Here is a 27,185-nt window from a genome sequence, read left to right on the forward strand (position 1 = left end):
CCCTGGACCTGAGGGGCTGGCTGGGCCTGTGGGGCCGGCTGGGGCATCGTCATTGGCGGGGCTGCCACCGGTACTGCAGTGGGGCCTTGGATGGGCATTACTGGGGGCAGCGCTGGAACGTATGGGGGGGGGCAATCCAAATCCAAAGGGTCCGGTCCAGCATCTAAAATTGGATATAATGGCTTTGGGTGCCCCAATGATGCCTTGCCAGCTGCCCGCAGCTGTGGCCCGACCGCAACAGTTTTTGGCTCATGCTGCAGCGGGCACAACCGGCCAGGCCTCATTTCCTTAACACATTGTTTCAACCAGGGGGGGTTCTTAAGGAGCACTGTCAGCCAAGAGTCTATATACGGGAATTGGTCGGGGTACTCTCGTGGGGAGGCCGTGACCCTCTGGTAGACCCCTTGTGCTATTTTAGCTGAAAAAGTCTCCTCTGGAGGCCAACCGATCCCAAAGGTAGGCCATTCGGATTCACAGAATAATTTTAATTTGGACGGGGTCAATCTATACTTCCCATAGTCGCCCGTATAAACCTCCTGGAAGTGATCCAACATGCACTCCAGGGGTATAAGTTGCGATTGGGCCCCTCCCATTTTATTCAGCGTGGTGCCCCTGAGGCTGGGTCCAAATCTCCCTCAGCTGGGTTGTCAAGGTCCCACAACGTAGGTTGCGCCTCTACGGCTTTTTCCAACCACTCAAGGGCTAGTGGTGACAGGGGAGGCAAAGGGGACTCCGGGTCCGGCAATGGGAGCCAGGGGTCCTCTCGTCTTTGGAGGGAGGACGAGGATGAGTCGGGGGTGGCCTGGGCCGGTGGGGGTGATGGGCCGGGGGAACACCCCTGAAGGGGTTGACACCGAGTACACTGCACGGCATGGAAAGCTTCCAGAGAAGCTCGATTTGGGGCAGCCTGATGAAGCCAATTCTCAACAGACTCAATTGTCCCAGCTAAGTCCTCTGTGGTGGGGCCTACGGGAATGGCGGTCACTCCCTTAATTTTCCAGATGAGCAAGGGATCCCTGTGTGTTTTTCTCATAAAATACCACCGTGCCCAATTAGGCCCCCAGCCTCCCGCCGGGCCCCTAGTTTGTCCCTGCAGTAACCAAGCAGTTGTCTCCTCCTGCTTTCCTTTCCACAGCTGAATATTGTGCCAACGACAGAGTGGGGCGTGCCAATAAAGGGTCAGTGCATTTGTGGTGTAAACCCAGGGACCAACCAGACGGCGAAACCTCTGACCGGGGCTCCAGTAGGGCCGATCTGCTAACTGGAAGCCGGGGGGAAGACTCATAGGGTGTGTCCCCAAGGTATTCCTCAACAGTGGTCTTAGTGTCGAAGGGGTCCCACCCCGAGTCCAGGGCGTTAATCCAGTAGTCAAGGGCAGGAATGTCAGTGGCACCCCCTCCGCACTGCTGGCAGCATTGTGAGCGAAAGGTCCCCAGGTCCCGGTGAATAACTTGGTGTGACCAATTATCAGTAGGTACTGGGGTGGCGGTCTTTCCTGCGAGCAGCCACGCACAAATACGGGCGCCCTGTTTCTTCCTTAAGAAATACCACCATTTTGTATTAGTAATACAAAATTAGCTGAGCAGACAGGTTAAAACAGATAAAAGGAAGTACTTCTTCGCCCAAAGGGTGATTAACATGTGGAATTCACTGCCACAGGAGGTGGTGGCGGCCACAAGCATAGCCACCTTCAAGAGGGGTTTATATATATATATATAAATTTTTTGCCACTGTGTGACACAGAGTGTTGGACTGGATGGGCCATTGGCCTGATCTAACATGGCTTCTCTTATGTTCTTAAAAATGTCTGTTATGTTTATCTTTATGTTGTTTATGTTTATTTGATTTATATCCCACCCTCCCTGCTGAAGCAGGCTCAGGGCGGCTCACAATGCATAATAGAACAACAATTAAAACATTTAAACTAAGCATTAGATTAAAACAATTATTAAACTGTTGTAATTTTTTTTTTGCCACAGCAAACTAAATGTATAAGATTTCACTACACCTAGGTTATCTTAAAGGCCAGAAGATGGTCAAATACCTTACAGTCAACAAAATAGGGGTAGAGGGGCTGGCTTTAGATACTGCAGTGAGGTGGAAGGAGAACATGAGCAAACCAATGGCACCTCTGCACTTGCTGGTGAAAAACCAGTCTGACAGTAACAAACCAACAGAGCAAATGGTTAAAACATTAAAACAAGGTTTATATCAGTGTGGTTGTAGTGGTTAAGAATGTCAGACTAGTATCTAGAAGAACCCAGGTTTGAATCTCCACTCATGGCATGGAAGTTAGCTGAGTGATCTTGGACCAATCACACTCCCTCAGCCTAACCAGCTGATTATGGTTTTGAGAGAAATGTGCCCTCCCTGACATTGTGCAGCAGTCACTGTAGTCAGAACTGTTATGCTGCCATCTGGGGGTTTAAAATTGATGTCTGTGATGTTTTTATGAATTAATATTTGTTGTTTTATTATGTTGTGAGCTGCCTTGAGCCCAATAGAACAAAATAAATAAATAAAATAGCCTACCTTACAGGGTAAGGATAAAATGGATGTGAAAAGGATGATGTAAGCTACTTTCAGTCCCCATTGGGGAGAAAGGCAGGGTACAAAATGAGTTAAATAAGAAAAAACTGTTGAATGAAAAACAGCAACATCCTCTACACAGTCGAAGTGGCTGCTTCACCATGTCAGGATATTATATCCGGATGATAGATTCTGGTGGGTAGCCTCGGATATCTGATCAGCGTCAGATCAGAAACTCTCTGAACTGGACTTTTCTACAAGAAATCAACCTGCTTGGCAAAATTTCCACAAGACAAACCATCTACTAATGTCAATTGGAGTTGGTGAAGCAACAACAACCCCCCTGGCCCCCCTCCCCCCCTCTCTAACCTGCAGGTTGCTAATCTTAACATCAAGAACTTCTCCACAATATAGTTCACCTTTCACAGCACTGGCTCAGCACAGCAGAGGAATTCATTCTTTCACGTGGACTTTCATTCTGCCCAACCAAATCCACACAGATGATTCAGTTCTGCAGGGACCTGGAAGCCTTTTCCTGCCATCTCTGCCTGAAGGAGTACTTTCAACATAGGTAAGAACAGAAGAAAGAACAGGCAGCATCTTCACACAAGTGGCTCTGTAACTCTGCTAGCACATTCTCAACAAAGAAGAATTGCTGCATGTAGCCTTTAGTACCCTCTACTTAGTACCCTCTACAGGTTCCTGGCTTACAATATCAGCAAATCTATACATTCTTTCAACCAATACATACTATCAAAACAATAAAAAATGAGACTCCACATGGAGCCCTCCTGATGGTCACAATGCCACACAGGATCTCAACACTGAATGCTTTTGCTGTAGAGTCCAAACTGATGTGATCAACAAACACCATTACATGCAACAGAATCTCAACCTTACTGAAAGGAAGGCCATAGACAGTCTCAGGAACAATCCAGATATTATTATAATTAAAGATGCAATCAAAGGTGGAGAGTTGTTGTCATCATGAATAGATCAGACTACATCCAGAAGGCTCAAAAACAACTCTAAAATACTGCTTTTTACAAACAACTTGACTCAGGTCCCATGCAAGAATACAAAAAAGAACTAAACATGATTATAAAGGGATTACCCCTGCACATTCAGGAACAAATCCTTTCTGACATACCACAGGAATTTCGACCAGGTACCTTTTTTCTTCTACTCAAAATACACAAACCCGGAAACCCAGGATGTCCCATTGTCTCAGGCATAGGCACTGTCACTGTGGGGGTATCTGGATACATGGACTGTGTCCTAAGACTCAATGCCATCAATACTTCTAATTATGTGTACAACACCACAGACTTTCTGAAGAAAATACAATCTTTGAACAGCCTTCCAGAAAACACTATTTTAGCCACCATGGATGTAGAATCTCTGTATACCAACATCCCACACAAAGATGTATTACAAGCCAAGGAACATTTTTATTTATTTATTTATTTGTAATTTATATCCCGCCCTTCCCAACAGGTGGCTCATGATTTTTGATGACACCACAGCTTACTTTGCCATCAAATTGCTATTTTGTTCTTACCCATTAACACTTCAAATGGGCAGCCCAATCCAGAGATAAGGGGCGGCCGGCCAGGGCGTAGCTGCTGCGCCGCTAGTAGACTTCCTGAGGACTTCAGCATGCTGGAGCGTGGGGAGGGGAGAGGCGTAGCTTGCTGTGAAGGAGACGGTCGCCATGGCAACACCACTGGCGGAGGCACAGAAGGGAAGCAGAGGCAGCCGGAGGGGGGGCCAGCCCATCCCCCCCATTGGCCAATCCTGCCACATGCACTGCGGCTCATGACAGTCAGGGATGGGGAGAGGCAGCCCCAGAGAGGCTGATAGCTGCCCCCAACCTGCCCCCAAACAGAGAACAGAGCCAATGATGGGCAGACCATCACAGGCAAAGGAAAGATGTCCCACTAACACGGGGAGGGAACAGGAGTGAGGCTGGGCATGCACGCACTAGAAGCCTGGCTTGGTGGTGAGGTGGGGATGGGGGCAAGACAGACCTGCACGGGACCATAGAGAAGCTGTCAATCCCCTCACACCCTCCCGCTGTCAGAGACTCTGCCAATGGCAGGCAAACTAGCAGGAAGTATCAATTGCAGAAGTTCGCTGTCATAGACAGTGGCTGGAATGTGTTTCTGGGATTGAGCAGCCCAGCAGCAGACACCCCCCCCCCAGAGACCTCCTGTGCTGCCCTGATGCCCCCTGCCATGTGCATGGAATACCTCCCCTGGGGGCCACAGAACTCAGAGTGTGAGTGCATCAGCTGCAGAACTCTGAGTCCACCATCAGCCCCCCCCCCTTAGTGCACAACAGCCCTGTGGGGTTGGGTAGACTGTCAGCCCGAGCAGGCTGAGGGGTGGCATTCCCCTCCCCTGTCCAGCCATGTGGGGAGCAGCATGGCAGCTCATAGACTGTTCCTCCCCCCCAAAAACCAAGTCTGCCCACCCTCCCAGGCATTCCCTCGGAGAGGCCACTGACGGGGGGGGGGGAGGTTGCCCAGGGAACATGCAACAGATGCCAAACGGGAGAGACAACAGAGGGCACAGCTCAGACTTTATTTTTCTGGAACAGAGTGCAACAGTCTCCCTGGCGTGCACTGGGCAGTCTTGCCGTGGGCAGGGCTCCATTCCGAGTGGCGGGCAGAAACAGCTGAGGGAGTGGGGGGGGGTGGAGCAGCACACACTGAAGCCTCTGTATTGGAGTCCCAACTGCAAAATGGAGATAGAGATCCAGAGCACCTGCAGAGGCAGCGGCTGGAAGAGCGAGCTACGTTTCAGCCAGGAGCTTTCTTAAAGGGTCAGACCTCCCTGCAACAAGGCAGCTGCCACACACACTGTGCCCTGCCAGGGATTGGGAACATGGCAGAGGGCAGGCCAAGGGAAGGGAGCAGGCGGCAGCACAGGGGAGCAGGGTCAGCAAATGCCCCCTGCCGGAGCCCACTGCCTGGTTCAAGTGCCAGAGATGCTTGCACACTGAGTGGTCGAGAGTGAGAGGAGAAGGAGGCTGGGGGGGGGGCAGTGAAACTTGCCCAGCCATGGGCGACAGTCCTCGCATGCAGAGCCTCCTGGAGCCCAGAACCTGTGGAGACCTGGAAACAAGAGCAGTTAGCCCCAGGGGAGAGACCTTTCTCTCTCCCCCTCCCAAGTCAGATACTGTCAAAGCAACCGCAAGGTGTAAAACCCGTCACCAACATGCCTGCCTGTCCCTCACTCTAAGTCTGTATGGCCGGGAGCTCGCCGGCAGAACTTCCCGCCATGCGCTCTGCTCCCTAACAACTGAGTTGTGCGAGGTCACAGTGAAAGATGACAGAAATCAGTTCCCATGGAGAAAATGATTGCTTTGGAGGGTTGAGTCTATGGCACTACATTTCTGCAAAGCTCCTTCTCTTCCCCAAACTCCATCATCCCCAGGCTCCACTACAAAGTTTCATGAATTTCCCAACCCACAACATTATCCTAGAGTGACTTCTTTTTTTAACCAAGCAATAAATATGCATATTCCTCAGTTAGAACCTTTTGACTGTGCAGCATCATGAAATGTCAGGAAACAATTGGATTTTGACTGCAGCACTTGGGATTATTTTAGGAAGGGACTTCTTTCTAGAACAAGTATAGCATAAAGAGATATTAGATGTCACAAATTATGATTGTGCAAGTGTTTGTTTTAAGAGGCAGCTAATAAAGTTGGGCTGAAAGCTCACAAATGAGGCTGAGGATTGCAAAGGGACATAGCGAAGCACTTACATGGTGACTTTCCATATGCAGACATATGGACAAATCTGTGCACTCTGCATCCCAATATGCTTTCTTCTGGCCAGCCAACATTTCTAGGAATTCAAAAGAAGAAGATTTGGATTTATATCTCGCCTTATACTTTGAATCTCAGAGTCTCAGAGCAGTCACAATCTCCTCTACCTTCCCCCCCCCCACAACAAACACCCTGTGAGGTAGGTGGGGCTGAGAGTGCTTTTACAGAAGTTGCCCTTTCAAGGACAACTTCTATGAAAGCTATGGCTGACCCAAGGCCATCTCAGCAGGTGCAAGTAGAGGAGTGGGGAATCAAACCCGGGTCTCCCAGATAAGAGTCGCGCACTTAACCACTACACCAAACTGGCTCTCAGAAAAGAAAAATGCAGAAATAAATAAAAATGTACAAATAAAAAATGTACACATAAAAATAGAATATAGTGAAATATAGAATGTGTGGAAATAGGGCTTCATTCCCCTTGCCCAGGGAGTCCATTTTTGTTTTAACCCCCCCCCCTTCCCCCAAATCCCAGCCTTTACTCCACTTGAAGGTCCAAGAAAAGAAGGGAAATACTCACATGCTGATTTGTGCATCCTTGTTTCTGTTCTGCAAGTGAGAATTTTAATTGCCTATAGAAGGGGTGGAGAACCTTTTTTCTGCCAAGGGCCATATGGATATTTATAACATCATTCGTGGGTCATAAAAAATCATCAACTTAAAAAACAGTGCTCCGCCAAGGGAGAATGATTCAGGCCAGCAAAATTAATGCACATAATTGTTTTTTCTATTTGAAGTCATGTGAGGAGAGCCTAATCTGGCACACACACACAGCCCGCCACCCTAGGCAAATGCAGCAGGAACTCAGTAGCATATTAGACCATATTCCCTAATATTAGCATATTAGGCCACACCATCTGAGATAATCAAGTGCAAACTGAACTGTGACAGTAACTTTTCCAGGTCCTGCAGCAATTCTGGTCGGCCAGCCAGGCCCCAGGGAGGCTGCTTCATAGTACATCTGGGGCCTGTAATCCCTGCCTGGTCCTGGGGAGCCTGCTGCACAATGCGACTGGGCCCCATGATCCTTGCTGGCCAGTCAGGCCCCAGAGAGGCTGCCACATGGCTCGGTTTGGCCCAGCAATCCCCAAGGGCCGCACCAAGTGACCTCGAGGGCCGCATACGGCCCTCAGGATGGAGGTTCCCACTCCTGGCCTATAGAATGGGGCTATTGTCTCCTAGCTGTCTGAAATGTTATTGGAGCATCCACTGCATTTATTTACAGGAGGAGGACAAGAAGGTGGTGGTGGAAGAGGAAGTTTTTATACTCCAATTTTCACTAACCAAAGGAGTTTTACTATTGACAAGCTGGCTCTTTGTTTATTTTATTTATAGTCTACCTTTCTCATTGAGAAGTAAGGTGTAAAACAATTAATTATAAGGCTTACAATCAACTTCCCTTCCTCTCCCCACAACAGACACCTTTTGAGGTAGGTGAGGCTGAGAAAGTTCTGAAGGGCTTTGACTGACCCAAGGTCACCCAGCTGGTTTCACGTGGGGAATCAAACCCAGTTCTCCAGATTAGAGTTTGCTGCTCTTAACCACTACACCAAGCTGGCTCTTTGTTTATTTTATTTATAGTCTACCTTTCTCATTGGGAAGCAAGGTGTAAAACAATTAATTATAATGCAATAAAGACAATAAATACAAATAACAGATGGTATATGAAAATAGATTTGTTGTTGTTCAGTCGCACTGTCAAGTCTGACTCTCTGTGACCGCATGGACCAAGTCATGCCAGGCCCTCCTGTCTTCCACCATCCTCCGAAGTTTGCTCAAATTTGTGTTGGTTACATCAGTAATGCTGTCCAATCATCTCATCCTTTGCCGTCCCCTTCTTCTTTTGCCTTCTATCTTTCCCAGCACCATAAAAATAGATACTCCTGGCACCATGAAAAAACTAAAGTTTTTTAAACCAGTGCAAGAACCAAATCAAATCACAGCTTTTATGTTGCATTTGATAAGTAAAACCCACAATATTCTTAAAAATTTTTTTTTTAGAATTTAAATATTTTTATTGTGAAATTCAATGTTCAGATACAACGAAGAACTAAAATATTTTCCAAGACTTAGTAAACTTGTATCAGGTACAATTTTCCAAAAAGGAAATTATATAAAATGCAAATTTTAACACTAATCAATCAATCAATCAAAACCCAATGAAGACAATAGATAAAAAGACAAACATCTATATTTGTGAAAAGCAACTGCCATGAGAGAATGAAAAAAAACAGTTTCCTTTGCATTATATACTATGATGGTTAGGATTATCTCAGTGATGGATGAAAATTACAGACACCAGGTTGTTTGTGATTACTAGAAGAACAGCTTCTCATATGCTGTGTCAGCACTTTTTCCTCCAACACCTTCTGAAAGCAAAAAGCAAAAAAAGGACAAGAATATTTTATATGAACTAAATGCAAATACAAAGATACAGGTATTATTTTCCAATCCATAAAATGAGGTGTTTCCAACTGCATTGTGAATGTAGATGAGAATGGGGCATCTGCTTTGTTCACCTTTTTATCTAACCGGACCATCCCTATGGTCTCTTTTTTTCCTTCAGTGTGAAATGATGTGGAAGGTTTCTCTTTCCTAGATATCAGCAGAAACATGAGGCAGCTTTTCTTTGGTGTAAAGCATGCCTGCCTCTCCCTGAGGTTAAATGATTTATTATACCAGGCATACTTTCTGCAAAATGATGCATGAGGCCAAGTTTTCTTAATGAAAAGTGATGCCTAAAGCAATGTGTCCCTAGTGTAAAGGCTACAGGATGCTACTTGAGTTTTTTGCCATCTACAATGATTCATGAGGCACAATTTTTCTGATATTTAATGATGCATGGAGTTCTGCTTCCCTAATGTAAAGGGTTTTCCCCTACACTTTCCTATCAATAACATGAGACAATATGACTTCTACAAAAAGCGCTTGCTCTCTTTTTTAAAAAAAGTATATAGACTTCCTTGATAAAGCAGCAGTATGTGATACCAGGCATTTCTGTAACTTATCTGTATTTTGTTTCCTAAGAAAGCCTAGAAGGCACAAAGCAAAGAAGCTATGAGCTTTGACTCATAAATTGAAGACAAATTGAAGTTTGTTTACCCCTGTAACTGGGGTTCTAAACTGGGATTTAACCAAGGTTTAGAATCCCAGTTTGTGTGAGGATTGGGGAAACTAGCACATATTTGCTTGAATTTGAACATAATAATGAATTAGAGCTCGACCAAATGGGAAAGTCTTCATGAAATGGGATTTGAAGGAGTAAAAGAAACGTGTGAACACAGCTGCTAACAACTTGTGTTTGTGTATGACACTGACAACCTTTTGCTAAATTTGAGCTTGTCATGTGCAGCCTTGGTTTGGAACATGTTTCTGTCTCTTCAGTAGTTTCATCACAAATATATATTGTCCTGCTACCAATGGATGTGGTAGGAGAGGGAAAACCCTTTTTGCCATCCAGACAACACAGGTACAAGGTCCCTTGTTGTTCTGGAACAAGCAAGTAGATTGTGCCTTAGTAGAACAACCTACAGATGTTTACTCAGAAACAACTCTCATTGAGTTCAGTGGAATATGGATCTAGTGCAGCAGCAATTCTATGGGTGCCAAAAACTTCATCCTATGGAATGGGACTCTTTCAGCTCCTCCATCCTGTGGCAGCCCAAAATGCTTCCTGAAATCCTATTCCTGGGGGAAAGGGAACACTCCCTGGAGTAAGACTGAGGAGACACTGGGGGGGCAGTGGAAAGCAGGAACATCACCAAGTGTACCACTGCACAGCATGTCGTGGAACAGAAAGTCCATGCTCCAAATGAAGCTTCATGTCCCTTTTTGTACTACAAGAGTTCAGTGCCATAAACACTGGTGGTTAACAAGCACAATTTACATCATAAATAGGAGAATATAACCTGAACTCATTGTTCCTTTTAAAGTGGGTAATGAAACTGAAGCTTACATGCACTGTGTTCAGTTCTACTTCCCTACTATCTGTATTTATCAAAAGTATCCTCACTCATTAGTGAGATCACAGAATCCTACCAATTTCCATAACTTTGAATCATGACCTCTTAATATTGTTCACCCTTCTTTTGAATGAGCCATTCCTCCTGCAGTGTTACAGTTTCATCATCTAGATATATACATAATTATCACGTTTTTTGCATTCCCTTTGCACACACTGTATGACTTTGTTCACAAGTGTTCTCTGGAGTGGCTCTCACCTAGTGGAATGGTCTGCCTGAGGAGATATCAGGAAGGCTCCTGCAATTTTAATCATTCTGCAGAATGTGTGAAACTGCAATGTTCAGGAGGGCAGTTTTGTAAAGGGATAAGAACTGTGGTAGAATGGAACAGTTTAGGAGGGCACGTTTCCAGTGGAATAAGTTTGTATTCTTGTATTGTAGGTGCCACCTTGGTTTTATAGTATTGTCTTCTACCTTTGTAATTCCACTTTCTGCATTGTTTATAGCAGGGGTGGCCAACGGTAGCTCTCCAGATTTTTTTTTTTGCCTACAACTCCCTTCAGCCCCAGCCAGCATGGCCAATGGCTGGGGCTGAGGGGAGTTGTAGGCAAAAACATCTGGAGAGCTATCATTGGCCACCCCTGGTTTATAGTATGGTTTATAGTATTGCTCCAGATATTTTGTTGCTCGCATTGTTTTCTAACTCAGTTAATCCCAGACCTATGCACTGCTCATTGTTTGTCTTGTCATATTCTGTAATCTGCCTTGAGTCTCAGTGAGAAAGATTGGCTATAAATGAATAAACAAACAAAAATAGATTTGTCTACTAATAAACACTAATCAGGTTTTACACAGCACTTTACATATGATGGATTTTTAAAAAAAGGTTTCACACATCTTGAAGTGCATAGTATCATCCTTTGCACACTATTAAAACAAGTTGTATCATTACCGGGGGGGGGGGGAGATGGGGATGTGTAGGTTGTTTTGTTTTTGTTTTTTCCACACAAAAAGGGACCAGTGAGCTACAGTTCACCTCATGTAGTTGTACTCAGTGCAAAAAAATCTTTCTTAAAACAAGAGGCCATGAGCTTTTATAGTCTCATACAAATCCCAGATGGCCCAACTTTCTGAGACTAGAGACATGAGCATTCTGTTTTTCAAGTTTTTTCCTCACCTTGTTTTAAAATAACCAGACAATGTAAAAAAGAACCAACTGGGAGTTTACCCAAGAGGCTGAATGAATGGCTTGTAGTGAAATGCATCTCTTTATCCCTTGGTCTGAAACGCACTGACACCTGGTGGTTCCTAGCAAGCTGGATTTCTTAAATTCACCAAAGTAGCAGGAACAATAAAATGGTGTATTGCCTTTTGTGGCTAGTTTGCATTATCGAATTGATTATTTGCATGAATATAGTATAGTAATAAAAAGTAATGGAAAAATGCAACTTTCACCAGTGCTTTAAATACTTCCCCAAAGCAAAAACTTTTTGTTCAGATGCCAATGGTGAGGCTAGGACTAGGTTAGGTTTTTTTCTTTGACACGATGAACTTGTAACCTGTGAGAACATGCAATATCATATCCACATTCTGCAATGACACAGTCATCTCAACATGGTTGTACTCTGAGTATTTTGAAATTGGTCGCTGATGGCACCACATAGTAATATTAATGTACCATTCTGACAAAGCACTGGGGTGCAAACAGAAATAAATTTAATTTGAGTAACTGTTTGATGGGGGATGTGGAATGGTATAATACAGCACAACCTAATCTCATCGGATCTCAGAAGCTAAACTGGGTCAATACTTGGATGGAAGACTCCCAAGGAATACTTTGCGGAAGAAAGCAATGGCAAACCATCTCTGCTTAATCACTTGCCTTAAAAACCCTGTGAGGTCACTGTAAGTCAGCAGCAACTTGACAACACTTTACACACACACAACTGATTGATAATACGTTCTTAGAAAAGTAAAAGTACAATCCTAAGGAGCATTATACCCTTCCAACTCCATTGAAGACAGGTCAGTGCCATTCGTTAGCTAGGGCAGATGTTCTCAAATGTCATCCCATATCAAGAAGTCATGTTTTCCTGAAGGAATGCTATATAGCAGGAGTGGCTAACAGTAGCGCTTCAGATGTTTTTTGCCTACAACTCCCATCAGCCCCAGCCAGCATGGCCAGTGCTGCTATATAGAAATTGATAGTGCCCAATACTGATCTAGGTCCAAAGGCTGGAAAATGAGACAGAAAAGGACAGAAAGTAGATCTTCATTGGTATAGTTTCTCCTGCATAAAACTCCAACCCCAAACCATCCTAATGTCAGCATATATTTGCTGCTTAGTAAGACATCAGGCTGGAGTCAGATGCCAGTGATCTGCGACAGTTCATGACAGCTTCCCTTATCTGGTTCATACCGGTTCTGTCCAGAGTATTGTGCCTATGCAAGATGACTCAGCACTGAGTGCTGATTGGTGCTTCTGTATTGCTGCAATGTATATAACTGTGAATAGACTGTACTGTTCATCTCTGTTCTCGATCGTGTTGTCTGGCAAAGCACTTTGTCAGTGTATACCAGCATAACTATAAACCTGTAAATAAATGTAAATAAAAGTCAGAGTGCCACAGTTGCTTTCTATTTTTAAGCCTCGCAAGTCCAGGCATACCCGCAGATACGTCACCATCTAAAACATAAGGAATTGCTATGTTAACTCTCTCAATATCATTAGTCCATGCTTCCAGGGAAGTAAGACTATTTGTTTTCCTCGAAGATATTATTCTTAGTGATGCTACCCAGATTATTCATTATGTCTTGCTGTGACAGTTAATTATGTCACAGCACTGAAATATTTACCCAGATTTCTGGCAACAACTGGAAATTGATGTACAGGAGTGAAAGGGTCAAAATGTAGGTTAATGGAGCTGTTTTAGGGTTGTGCATTATCTTCTCATTACATTTTTCAATAAACTTGTTCTTGTTGGAGTGTACATATGTGGCACTAAACACCAAGAAGGTCAGTGCTGAATTAAGTGAAGGATTAGTTTCCCCTTTTCCTGGCAATTGCCTGCACCTTCCTATAACCTCTTGATATGGTTCAGTACAGCATATAACAAGGGAAATATTTTAATTGAGAGGATATATCATAAAATGTAGCCATTTAGTTATATGTACTGATAGTGTGCATTTTCCTGAACCCTTCAATGGATATTGGCTTTACCAGCTTCCAAGTAGTGGCTAGAGATTACAACAGATATCCAGGTGACAGAGAACAGTTTCCCTGGAGTAAATGGATGTAGAAAGTGGACTCTATGACTTTATATCCCACTGAAGCCCCTCTACTTCCCAAAACCCTGCTTCCTTAGCAGGGTTGGATCTAGGGGGGTGCTTGCCCCAAGCACCAACGGAGGGGGGGGGCACCAAATTGGACATGGAGTCCATTGTAGTCTATGGGACCTTAAGACAGAATGGTCCAAAAGGGGGCATCATTTTTTAATTTTGCCCCCCCCCCAAAAAAAGCATGTAGATCCGGTCCTGTTTGTTAGACTCCACCCTTGAAATCTCCAAGAATTTCCCAAGCTGGAGCTGGCAACCTTAATTTATCTGTAATTTTATGACTTGTTTTACAGATATTAAAATTGTGTGCAATGTAGCTGCTGGCATTGGAGTTTAGAGGGGGAGATTTTCATGAGGTGGGAGGGGTTTTGTAATCCTTCGGTCTCATGACATTTCCTTCTGAAAACTATTCTCCAAGGTGTTTCCATACTGAGGAAAAGTTACACAAGCACACTTTTCTTTGAAGCCACACACAAAACAAACATGGACGAAAACCACCATCTTCAGGCCAAAACAGACACGAGGAAGGTCACAGATCTCTATTGTAAACTGTGAATTGTGCAAAGAGATTCAGATCAGATCCACATTAGGAGGGGATTTAATTCTTCAAACCATGCTCAGTTCTGTTAACCAAAACAAGGCTCCCCATGCTGCTGTTAGCATTTTAAAGAATTTAGTTTTCAAACAACAAAGTTAGAGCATCATGGTTTGTACTGTTGATTCAGACCAACACAGCTACCCACCTAGATTAGTTTTTAAAGAACACCAGTCTGGAGAGCAGTTTTGGCTAGGAAACTGTAGGAGGATGCTGTCTCCCATTCCCCACTATTGATCCATTTCCATACCGATATTAAGGGACTGACAATGCTATTTTGGAGGCTTATACTATGCACACTTTCATAGGATTAAAGGTAAAAGTAGTCCCCTGTGCAAGCACCAGTCATTTCCGACTCTGGGGTGACATCGCATCATGACATTTTCACGGCAGACTTTCTACAGGGTGGCTTGCCATTCCTAGGAGTAAACTGCACTAAATACTTCTAACTCTTTGTAAAGATGCATAGGATTGGACTGAAAGTTATACTTTAGATGAGCCAGATTCCAAGCATCATAAATGTTTTGGTTACTTGATGAGTTTTAGAACAACTGAGGAACTACGTTTTGCCCCAGAAAAGCTTGTGCCAAAAATATATACTTGGGTGCCATAAAACTCTGTTGCGAACAAGTTCAGTTCAACAGTTTCATGCTGATACTCCCTTTGAAGTTCTGTTGCTGAGGTATGGTGACTTGTGCCTGGAGTGAAGACCAGCCCATGGAACAGGGTGGAGAAGGATGACACACCATGCTGGGAGGAATAAGGCCATAACTTTATTAATTACAGGTTCCTCAAGTTATGGCATAACATAGGCAGGCAACAGTGGGTGTGGTTGACAGGCCAACTGCTGTTAGCTCCTTCCCCAACTTGGGTACCAAGGGCAGAGGGCTGGTATTAGGGCTGAAAGGAGCAGTTTCTGAATATTGTAATTTCAAGTACTTATTTATTTACATAGGGGATGACTTGTTTGTCAGATGTAAAAAGCAGCGGGGTATTGTTGACACTTGATGGCATATATATCACTGATTGGAGGATCCCCAGATGGTAAGGCTGATTTTATTAGGCCCCATAATAGTACTATCTATGGGGACAAAGTTGGCATCTCTGTTTCATAAAAGATCTGGTTTCTGGTTTCAATTCTCTGCTAGGTGGTTCATTGTTGTTGGATGATGCTTTAAATAAGGGATTGTCTGTAATGGTCTCTGCATTTTAGGTAAAGGGCTGGGGATAGGGCCATGGTTCAGTGGCAGAGCATCTGTTTTGCATGCAGGAGGTCCTGGGTTCAGTCCCTGGCATCTCAGTTAAAAGGATCAGGTACCAGGTGATCCCCTCTTCCTGAGGCCCTGGAAAGCTGCTGCTTGTCAGAGTAAATGTCATTGATGTTAATGGATCAGTGATCTGACTGAGCATAATGTAGTTTCATGTGTTTGCAGGGCTTTTTCTGTAGCAGGAACTCCTTTGCATATTAGGCCACACACCCCTGATGTAGCCAGTCCTCCTGGAGCTTACAGTAGGCCCTGTACTAAGAGCTCTGTAAGCTCTTGGAGGACTGGCTACATCAGGGGTGTGTGGCCTAATATGCAAAGGAGTTCCTGCTACAAAAAAGCCCTGTATGTTTGTATAGTCAAACAAAGAAAGACTATCTTCTAAGACCTGTGTTAGGTACATTTAATTACCTATGACAGGATATAGAGCATATATGATGCAACAGACTGGTTTGAACCCAGAGCTGTAAGTGACAGTGATGTTCTGTTGTTATCTGTCAGATCTGCCTTGAAGTAGACTATTTTTGGGCACCAGTCTGACTTGGCCAATTAAAAAAAAAATTATTCGCCCAGGAATGTCTATTGTAAATACTTTAGGTGTGAGACCCTGTTCAAACAATTGGAGGAAATGTGGTTGGAATGTAGAGCATGATTGTAGACAATGGATTGTATGGTGTGTTGAGGGGTGGTAACTGGAAGTGTACATACATGTAGTGGGGAGTTTTCAGAATAAGGTGCTGGTTATCTGCTCACCTGTAGTTGTAGAGTAGTGCCTGAAAAAGACCTGTTGTGTGGACTGGTCTAGACTAAAGCTAATGGTGCAAAAAGTGAAATTTAATTGAGAGCTTTCTTCTCATGTGAACAGGTGATGAAAATTTCAGACCTCAAGTACATGAGAGCAGCTAGGAGCTAAGGAAGCAGTGTTTTTCTGTAGCAGAAACTCCTTTGCATATTAGGAAGTCAGCCAGGCTTGCATGCTTTGGGCCATTTGGATACCCAGGACTTTGCCACTAACAGAAAAGTACAGGCTGTTGCCAAATCTGGAGTATTGATGAGTGACTAGTGAGCTTAGTAGCAAGGTGTGTATTGTATTTTCCAGTGACAATGTTACATATATCTTTTAGTCTTTGTGGGAGATGCTGGTATGTAGAACCTTAACATCTTTAGTGACCAAGATGGTATTGTCTGGGAGATTGTCAATGGATTGTAGTCTTCTGTAGTGTCTCACAAGTAACTGGGGGGTGATGATGACATAAGGTCTGAGGAAACATTCTGTGTAGGCAGTCAAGTCTGCAATAATTGTACCAATGCTTGAAATACTGGGACAACTTGGGTCGCTATGCTTCTGTATTTTAGGCAGTAAAACAGAAGCTTCCCAGGTTTCTAGTATGTGTCTACATTTGTTGCTGGACATATGACGGCTAATCCTTAATTTTATTGGATATTCCTCCATGAGTTTTGAGTACAATGGCTTATAAACTGTACTACTGGAGAGTTGTCCTGCAGCCTGTTCTGTGTAGACATGATGACAACTGTCCTTCCTTTGTCAGCCACTTTAACTAAGGTCAGAGTTGTTTTTGAAACTGTTTATAGTGTCTTATTCTGCACAGCTGAGGTTGTGTTGTAAGCTATGTGGTTGGCTAATTATTTTAGGCAGGGCACAGTGCTGGAAGTGTTCTTCGTAAAAAATCCAGTGAGACACTGAATTGTACATGATTACTTTACTTTTCATGCCATACTTCCAGCATTTTATGCTCCTTTGACCTGTATCTTTGTATTTTTATACCTCCTACACAAATGTCAGCTTTGTGCAGATATCTCATTGCATCTGAAGATGTATGAAAGTTTATGCTAGAGTAAAGTTCTGTTCGTCTTTAATAAGGCCCTTGTTTATAATGCAGACTGACATTCTTTGAAGGGGGAGAAAAGAACAAAGTTTGAGTCCAGTGGCACCTTTAAGACCAACATGGTTTAATTCTGGGTATAAGCTTTTGTATAAATATGCACATAAAAGCTTACACCCAGAATCAAACTATGTTGGTCTTAAAGGTGTCACTGGACTCAAACTTTGTTCTATTGCTTCAGACCACCAGAACTATTATTTGGAGATATTCTGATAGTATGATTGCAACCTTTCATCTCTATTTAGATTTATGGCTAAGAGAATAAATTTAAGAACTGTCAATATGAAAAACATTACAGTTACCCTTGAAACAAGTGTTGGACACATGAAAGCATAGTGGCTGATGCATATCTTATGCTGGGACACAACTGCTTCCATGATGGTTTTGTAATGTCAAAAGGAAGAAAAACAGATTAAGAACATAAGAGAAGCCATGTTGGATCAGGCCAGTGGCCCATCTAGTCCAACACTGAGTCACACAGTGGCCAAAAAAACCCAGGCACCATGAGAAGGTCCATCAGTGGGGCCAGGACACTTGAAGCCCTCCCACTGTGCCCCCCAAGCACCAAGAATACAGAGCATCACTGCCAGACTGAGAGTTCCAAAAATACGCTGCGGCTAATAGATGGACCTCTGATGGACCTCTGCTCCATATGTTTATCCAATCTCCTCTTGAAGCTGTCTATGCTTGCAGCCACCACCATCTCCTTTGGGTGAAGAAGTATTTCCTTTTATCCATTCTAACCCGACTGCTCAGCAATTTCATTGAATGCCCACGAGTTCTTGTATTGTGAGAAAGGGAGAAAAGTACTTTTTTCTAATAATAATAATAATAAATTTTTATTTGTATCCCGCCCTCCCCGCCTCGGCAGGCTCAGGGCGGCTAACAGCATTTCTTTTCTGTACCATGCATAGTCTTGTAAACCTCTATCATCTCACCCCTCAGTAGACGTTTCTCCAAGCTAAAGAGCCCCAAGCGTTTTAACCTTTCTTCATAGGGAAAGTGTTCCAACCCTTTAATCATTCTAGTAGCCCTTTTCTGTACTTTTTTCCAATGCTATTATATCTTTTTTGAGGTGTGGTGACCAGAATTGTACACAGTATTCCAAATGAGGCTGCACCATTGATTTATACAGGGGCATTATGATACTGACTGATTTGTTTTCAGTTCCCTTCCTAATAATTCCCAGCATGGTGTTGGCCTTTTTTATTGCAGTCGCACACTGTCTTGACATTTTCAGTGAGTTAGCTACCATGACCCCAAGATCTCTCTCTTGGTCAGTCTTCACCAGTTCACATCCCATCAACTTGTATTTATAGTTAGGATTTTAGGCCCCAATGTGCATTACTTTGCACTTGGTAATGTTGAATCTCATTTGCCATGTTGATGCCCACTCACCCAGCCTTGACAGATCCTTTGGAGTGCCTCACAATCCTCTTTGGTTCTCACCATCCTGAATAATTTAGTGTCATCCACAAACTTTTCATGCCATACATACTGGAATGATGTTATACAGACATATGATAAGATGCAGACAAAGAGGACGTAATGCTGTGGCCTCAATGATGCCATTCCCTCCCCTTTTGATTTTTATAACATCCAGCCTGATGAAGACTTCTGAACTCAAAAGCTTACATATTGCATAATGCCATTTTAGTTGGTCCTAGTGAAAGATATTACAGATTTTTGTTCACTGCCCTTCAGTTCTCAAGAACTGTGATATATTCCTAACATTTGTATTATTTCCAGTCAGTCCTTGCCTAAAGTGTACTTCTTTCCTGAAATTTCCTGACCCCATTGCCTACTATGAAATAATGAAATGGCAAGCCAATCCCTTATGATGATTAATGAACCTTTTCAAAAGAAACCTATTACTTGATTCAAAGTTTTAAAAAAGTAATTCACCATTAATCATCAACAAGAAATAGCCTTACTGGCTCATAACTCTAAAGTGAGCCCATTTCATTAAAGGCACTCATTCTTTCGCATACCTGCAGAATCCTATTTGCTGTTGCTTGCTGATCAGTTTTCTGGCATCCAGTTCACAGAAAATCATGCATTTAAAACAAACAAACCTTGACATATTTTAAGATACAAACATCTGCTCAGGTTTTGAAGGTTTCAGGTTTCATAAGAAAAATGCCAGTTTATCAAATATGAGACAACATTGGCACCCAGTGGCTGAACATATAAATCACAGATGATGTTCCCTGGAGGTTCATGCGCCCACTTTTGAAAGGCTATATTTGCCATATAGACCCACAAGACAGTTTTCACCAGTTCTGCCCAGTCCAGATGGCACGGGTGATTGGGATTACTTGATCATAAAAAAAACCCTACTTGTGTCCTGGTTTTTATTCGGTACATCTTAATTTGACCACAGTTTTTGGCAAATTGCCATAATGCTTTAAATTCACTTGGAAAACCAATGCAGAGAAGGAATGAAGAAAAAAAAGATACACCATGCACCAATCAGAAGTTTTAAAAAATTGGAGTAATACAGAAAACCAAACATTTTTAAATCTCAGTTGTTTTAATAGAATGCAAACACATTTATCAATATCAGTAGTGCTTAATAGTGCAGTCCTTCTAAACCTGTTATCCCCTGGTAGATGTAATTTTAAAATACATTAATTTAAGTGTGCGTAACTTTAGTAGATGGGATCTAAATGTTTTAATGTTAGCTTTTTTGTAGTACATACACATTGCTCTGGCACCATGGAATACTGCCAACAGAAGGAAAAGGTCAGAGTGGAGTTTAAGGTCAAATCATGTAGTGGAAAGGTAACCACTGCAAAAATAGTCTCAGTCTGTCTTCACATTGTCATCCACAATAATGAAGGCATTTAGGGTTGCCAGCTTTCAGGTGAGGTCTGGAGATCTCCCAGAATTTCAGCTGATCTCTAGAATGCAGAGATCAGTTCCCCTGGAGAAAATGGCTGCTTTGATGGGTGGACTTCATTACATTATTCTCTGCTGAAATCCCTCCATAAACAGTCTGAAATCTCCAGAAATTCCCCAACCTGGAATTGCCAACCCTAGTTCTGATCAAGTGGCCACTTTACATTCCAACATGAGCAGTGTTGATGGAAAGGAACATTGGCATTAGAATCCACAACTACGGAACTACACATTACAGAAGACACATAGCTGCCTTCTTCCTGCGATGTATAAAGCTACAAAATGTATGATATGATGTTACAATATCTTGAGTTACGCATCCATGCAAGTACAATCTCTGTTAATGTGTGTTCCCTTTAAGATTTATATCAAACAAATAGGAGGTAATTAAAAGCAAAACATCTGAAGACATCTAAAGCAGTATTTATATATACATAAAAGTACTTGACATAGTACAGTTCTGCAACCTTTATTTCCTCTTCTCTTCTCTTCTCTTCTCTTCTCTTCTCTTCTCTTCTCTTCTCTTCTCTTCTCTTCTCTTCTCTTCTCTTCTCTTCTCTTCTCTTCTCTTCTCTTCTCTTCTCTCACGAGCCTGTGTTGTTTGCTGGTGCAGACTCTTGAGATGAGGCAAAATTCTGACTTGGGTGTCCCCTAGCCTGTAGTCCCAACACGAAATGTTGTTACATGACACAAAAAAATAATACATCTCAACATAGCCACAATATTCAAAAATTAAACTGAAAATCATTTTTACTACACATTGATAATAATGTGAGCAGTAATAAGTCAGAGTGTACAGAATCTAGAAAATATTCTGATAATCTGTCACCTAATCACAGTGGCTTCTCAGGCTTTCCTCAGAGGTGGAAGTCTCTGGATTATATACTGCTCTGCTCTACTCCCTCCTTCTGCCTTTAAGGCTCAAGGCAACACACTCTTCTGGTTTCCATTAACAGTTAGGCAAACTTCAACCAGTGAAATAGAGCAGGAAGAGGGGGGCCTGAAGTGTCAAGGTACCACATCACGAATTCTGTAGCACTTGAAAAGGAAAGGAAGATGTTCAATTACATCTAACAGAAGCTATGGGAATGCATCTTAACCAAGAATTCCTTTCAGTGGGAAGTAAGCAAAGAGTTGGTGAGCCACTTCTTCTGGGATAAATCATATGGTGCGTTCACACTACACTAAATAATGCGTTTTACATCCCGGTTTTTGCTATTTTTACACAATAAAAATCCAGATGTAAAACACTATTTAGTGTAGTATGAATTTACCAATAGTATCTACATGATTGGTAACACCAAATATCCCAAACCTCAGAGTGATTTCACTGTCTCATCTGCTTGTCTGGAACTATCCTACCTTGTTCTCCTTTAAATTCTTTCTTGCTCAGTCTGAAACAAGAAATGAATACCTGGGAGAGCCTATGGGGTAAAACTCATTGGTAGTCTGATGCTACAGAAGGATGACCCAATAGTCTCCCTCAACACAATGTTCTAGGACCTAGACCAAGGGTGGGGAACAGTGGCTCTCCAGATGTTTTTTGCCTACAACTCCCATCAGCCCCAGCCAGCATGGCCAATGGCTGGGGCTGATGGGAGTTGTAGGCAAAAAAAATCTGGAGAGCCACTGTTCCCCACCCCTGACCTAGACCAAGGATTCCCAGTCTTATGGAACTTGTAGGCTCTTTTGAAATTTTGACATGTAGTTGGCACCACAACAAAATGGCTGTTGGGCAGAGTGGGCCCACTCATAAAATGGCTGTTATAGGATCTGAGTCTAATCACAAAATCTTAGTAGGTTCCATACCAAGCGCTCTCCTATGATAGATAGCTGGGGCTCCCAAATGGGTACTTCCTGCAGATACAAAGGTGATGCCTCCTGTTCTTTTCTATTCCAATGAAGTGGAAGATAGGATTCTTTTGAGTAATAGATGCTTTGGGAAAGTAGTAGGTAGGCATCAGAAAACACATTGGTGGGCACCATGGTGCCTATAGCCTACATGTTGGGGATCATAATTGCATGAAGACAGCAGCTTTGGCAATCTTTATATCTGCTTGGTGTACTAATGTCAGCTGACTTCGCAGAACATGAGGATTATAGACTGCTGAATAAGTGATCCAGCAGGAACAACCCACACTTCTCTCTTCTGACTCTGCAGTCCTGGAAGCTCTACAGTACAGGTTGTATTTCTTTCCAGATAGACAAACTTGCTGCCCTGTCTCCAGTCATGCTTCCTTCATTCTGCCCTTCTGCAAGACCTGCTTCTTCTCCTGATCTGAACTTTTCTGGCCTTGCTAGTCCTGTGCCTTTACATCTCATGATTCTTTCAGAACTATTACACTACCTCTTGTGTATCAGTCTCTGACCTCTACTTCCAATCCTATCTTGTTAAAATGATACACATCAGGATCTCCAATCTTTTTGAGCCTGCAGGCATATCTGGAATTCTGACAATGTTTGGTGCGCACAGCCATAAAATGGTTGCCACAGGAGGCAGAGCCAACCACAAAATGGCTGTCACAGTTTGCCTTCAGTCACACAGTGAAGACTGTTGTGCTGTTGTGACAGCTGCTGCCAAAACAATTTTTTTAAAAAAATCAACACAATGGCCAATCAGAAGCCTTGCTGGGCAAAATCCCCACCTTGCCCCACACAATTTCTAAAAAACTTGATGGGTTCCAGGAAATGTGTTGATGGGTGCCGTGACACTCACTGGTACCATGTTGGGGACACCTGATGTAGACAGTAAGGTCTCTACATCTATATTCAATCTCTATATCTATATTCAGTCTTGATGGTAGATATGCCTTGTTTCTCTATTATGTTGCATATTTATATATGGGTAATGTTAAATAAGTGGATACAATCAGTAGTGTGGCTACCTAACTCCTTCCATACGTTTATACATTTTTAGGATAAAGCATTACATTTAGCACTATCTAAATAGAGAACTTTACAATAAACTATTTTTTGTTCCTGATTTGGACATGTTTCTTTTCTCTACAGAGATGTGTGCTTTGTAACCTTTGCCCTTTTCTGTTTGTTTACCATGCTGTAGTAGGAAATTCTCAGCATAAGATGGTACACTCACAACACCTGAAAACGGATGTACCTCCTGCAAGATTCAGATACATTTGTTTCCTGCTGCTGATTTTCACCACTCTCCTCCATGCTTCAAGCAAGGATTTCGGGTTTTTTTTTTTTAAATTGGTACACTGAAATATTTTTGGAAACATTCTTTGGTATATTTTTAAAGACACTCCCTTTTTTAAAAATTTGAAGCATGGCTGCAGGTGGGAAAGGCAATGGATAGTACTAGCACAAGAGTCTGGCAGTTAGCACCCTGCACTGTTTCTCTTGCCAGCAGGAAGAACCAATAGCTTCTCAGGTGGACTGAATTTGGAAATTTACAAGGCTGCTATGTAGGACCCAGTTATTGGATGGGGGAGAGAATGGGCAACATGTAATGAGACCTGGGGGCCCAAGGTTGGCCAACTTAGGCTTACAACCTATTTATGAAATTTCAGAAGTGAAATAGGTTTATTTTCTCTCATGCCATGAGGTTGTATATATGAGACAGGATCTGGGCTCAGCAAGAGGTTTCCCCTTTTTGGTTGTGAATTGTGGAAAATGTCAGGTCAGGACTTGGAGAGGGACTCTGGTTCCATGGTAGAGCATGTACTTGGCATGCAGAAGGTGGCAGGTTCAATTCCTGGCATTGCCAATGTAAATTATCAGGGGGTTGGGTGATATGAAAGACCTCAGTGTCAGACCCTAGAGAGCCACTGCCAGTGAGAGAACATAATACTGATCCTGGTGGACAAATGGTCTCATTCAGTATAAGGCAGCTTCCTGTTTTAGCTTCCATGATCCAGCAAGGTGATGGAAATGAAAGAATTTGAGTGGCTGCTGTATTTCAAAATCTTGAGAAACTGTGTTGTTGTAAGCCCCATTTGCCAAAGGGACAGGAAGCTGAAAGGATGAGACAGTGACTCACTGCATTACAGAAGTGAGGTTCAGAAGCCAAGCCTCTGAAAGAGAAGACAAATACAGGCAGGGTTGGGTATGCCAAGATGAATCACAGGGACCCTTCTGACACATATACCAAGTGATTTTAAGACCAAATGAGGTAATCATATGTTGATTTCACCCAGTGGTGAAAGCAAGAAGAAATGACATACTAGAATCAAGAGAAGTGTGTGAAGACATGGAACGGTGAGGACAAGACACAGGTTTCACAGAAGGACATGAGGAGTAAGCTATATAACGTGTTGGATAAATAATCAAGTAAAAGCAGTGTTGTTTTTGCTCTGGGAGTGTGTAAGCATACCAAGGGTCATCTGGGGCCAATGTCTACCTCAGGGTGGAGTCCTGCAATCTGGCAGTGTTATTGTATCAGAGTTTGTGCTAAGTAAACCCTGTAGCAGCTTATAAAGGTAAAGTTTCTGCTGAAGCCACAGAGTCCATGATCATCATGACTGACTGTCAATCAGACAACAAATTCAGAATTTGAAGTTTTTGAGGTCATTGCCAGATCTCATGCAAATAGTTTCTTCCTTACCATGCTATGAAAATTCATCCATGCAGTATAAGGAACATATTTTCTGTTGGCAAATGTTAACAAGTATGCGTATGCCTCAAATGGCACCCCAATGTGCAGCCATCCTAGGCTGTAGTGCTTTTGCTGCAATAACAGCCACTATCTGTGCGCTGACCTGTAGTAGAAGAGACAACTGCCAAGGAAGTCTGTATCCTGTTTTAAAAGTAGGAGTAATACAGTAACACAAATATGGACAGTGCAAAAAATAGAGGGAAGTGAACATTCTACTGGTGATTTTCCTTCTTTCCTTTAGGTGGCAGTATGAGTTTACTGCTCTTCAGTTCTGCCTTATGAGGAGCTGGAATTGTGCAGGACAATAGTATACATGTGCTTTCTCATCTAGGACTTTTAGTTGCCTGTACAAGTGATAAACATTTTTAGGGGAAATGCATCTGTGGCTGATGGAAATGTGCTCTTACTGAAGAGGATGCTCTCTATTCATTCTGAACAAGGGAAGTTGATTGGAAGTTGAAACCTAACTGAGGAAAGCTCATATTTTGAATAAAACTTTATTGGTCTTAAAGGTGTGCTGGACTCAAACTTTGTTCTGTTCCCCTCCAACACTCCTAGCCTCCTCTCCCCCCTCCCAAACCTCACCCTTTCTTCCACATTGGCCTTCAGCATTGACTGCTAACTGTGCAGTCACTTTATTTAATTAATCTATGGAAACAAACACTTGTTCTTACCTTTCACTGCCTTGGAGAAATGGCTTCAACTGGGCACCTTTGTATGCTCCATGCAAGCCCCCTGCATGAGAGGATGCTAAGAGGGACTGTGCTATGCTGCGCCTGAGATCAAAAAGAGGTCCAGCTAGCTGAGCTGTTTCCAGCATTTTCCTGCACTCAAAGGAGGCTCCCATAACCCTAAAAAAGAATTGACAATTATACATTTATTTAAATATTCAAATATTGCAACAACAAAGTTTAAGACAGCATAAATGAAATGCCGGGAAAAAGGCCATTGTCCAATATCCTCAAATGAAACAACATACATTAACTCTAAAAGGCCCTGCAGAAATGTAGTGTTTTGCTGGCTTTGTAAGGATTTGCCAATGAGAGTGCCAACAGGCCTTGTCACAGCATTACAACAACCTTGGAGGTGGCAGAAGGGGGCACCTTATCTACACATAACTAAGTCCTTGTACTTGTTGGGGAAGAACAGGAGGACATGGCATCAGATGTGCAACATGAGTTTTCTGATGGCTCCACTTTTAAAAATCACATTACGTGGCTACACATAAGTTTCACAATGGAGCCAACAGCAACTCCACCTAACAGTTTACAAATGGAAGAACAGCAAAGGGGAGAGGCTACCACCGCTTTCTGCCTCCTGAACCGGCTGCAAGCAGGAGAAAACCTGCATGTGTGTGAGAGACAGAACATTCCCATTGCACATCTGACACAAAGTTGCTGTGTTCATCACCAACAAACTTGATGACTTTGTCACGTGAAAAGAACAAGATAAGCATACAAGTTCACAAAGGGAGAGGTAGTTGTGATGGACTCAGGAACTTAGCCTGAGAAGCTGGGAACAGGCTTGCAGTGATTGGCTGGGATACAGCCATGGTAACTGAAATGTAGTGAAATGAAGAGGCTTGCAAAAGAACGCCTCAGGGTTTTCAGTTTCAGTTTAGTTTTGGACTTTCACTGAGAGTCTGGAGTGTGACGACTGGGAGTTAGGCTGGTCAGTTGTGGTGTGAAAGCAACTGGACAAGGAGCTGAGAACAGCCAGTGGGGCTGAGTTCCTTGCGGAGACACAGTTGGGCTGAGCTTCTGTCGGTGAGAGAGAGTTTGAAATCAGAAGGGGGCAAAACCAAGCACCTTCTGTGAGAAGAAATTCTCTGTGGGAGATCTGCCAGCACATCAAGGCAGACTTTGTGTACAAACTTTGTGTACAAACTGACACAAACACTCAGAAGGGAGGACTTGATTCTGGTGGTCAGCAGGGTTTCCCAAGATTCAGACCAGAAAACTAGCTGGGGCTGAGACACACCAGGAGTGAGGGGCTGGTATTAGTGTGCTAGTGTGGAATGTCTGTGAGGAAGAATTAATCTGGAACCAGTCAGGAGTTCTCTCTGTGTGTGGAAAAGAGTGACTGACAGGTCATTATTTTTTTATGATTTGAGTAGCCAGAGTATAGGGCTATATCATCTGAACTGCAAAGCATTCCTAGTGCCCAGTAGGCACTGCCTGCCTGTCATAGAGTTCTGTAAAATTCTAAAGCCTGCCTGTTTCGTAGATTTAAAAATCTTCTGCC

Source organism: Heteronotia binoei, chromosome 7 (genome assembly GCF_032191835.1).
Source record: "Heteronotia binoei isolate CCM8104 ecotype False Entrance Well chromosome 7, APGP_CSIRO_Hbin_v1, whole genome shotgun sequence".
Classification (NCBI taxonomy): Eukaryota; Metazoa; Chordata; class Lepidosauria; order Squamata; family Gekkonidae; genus Heteronotia; species Heteronotia binoei.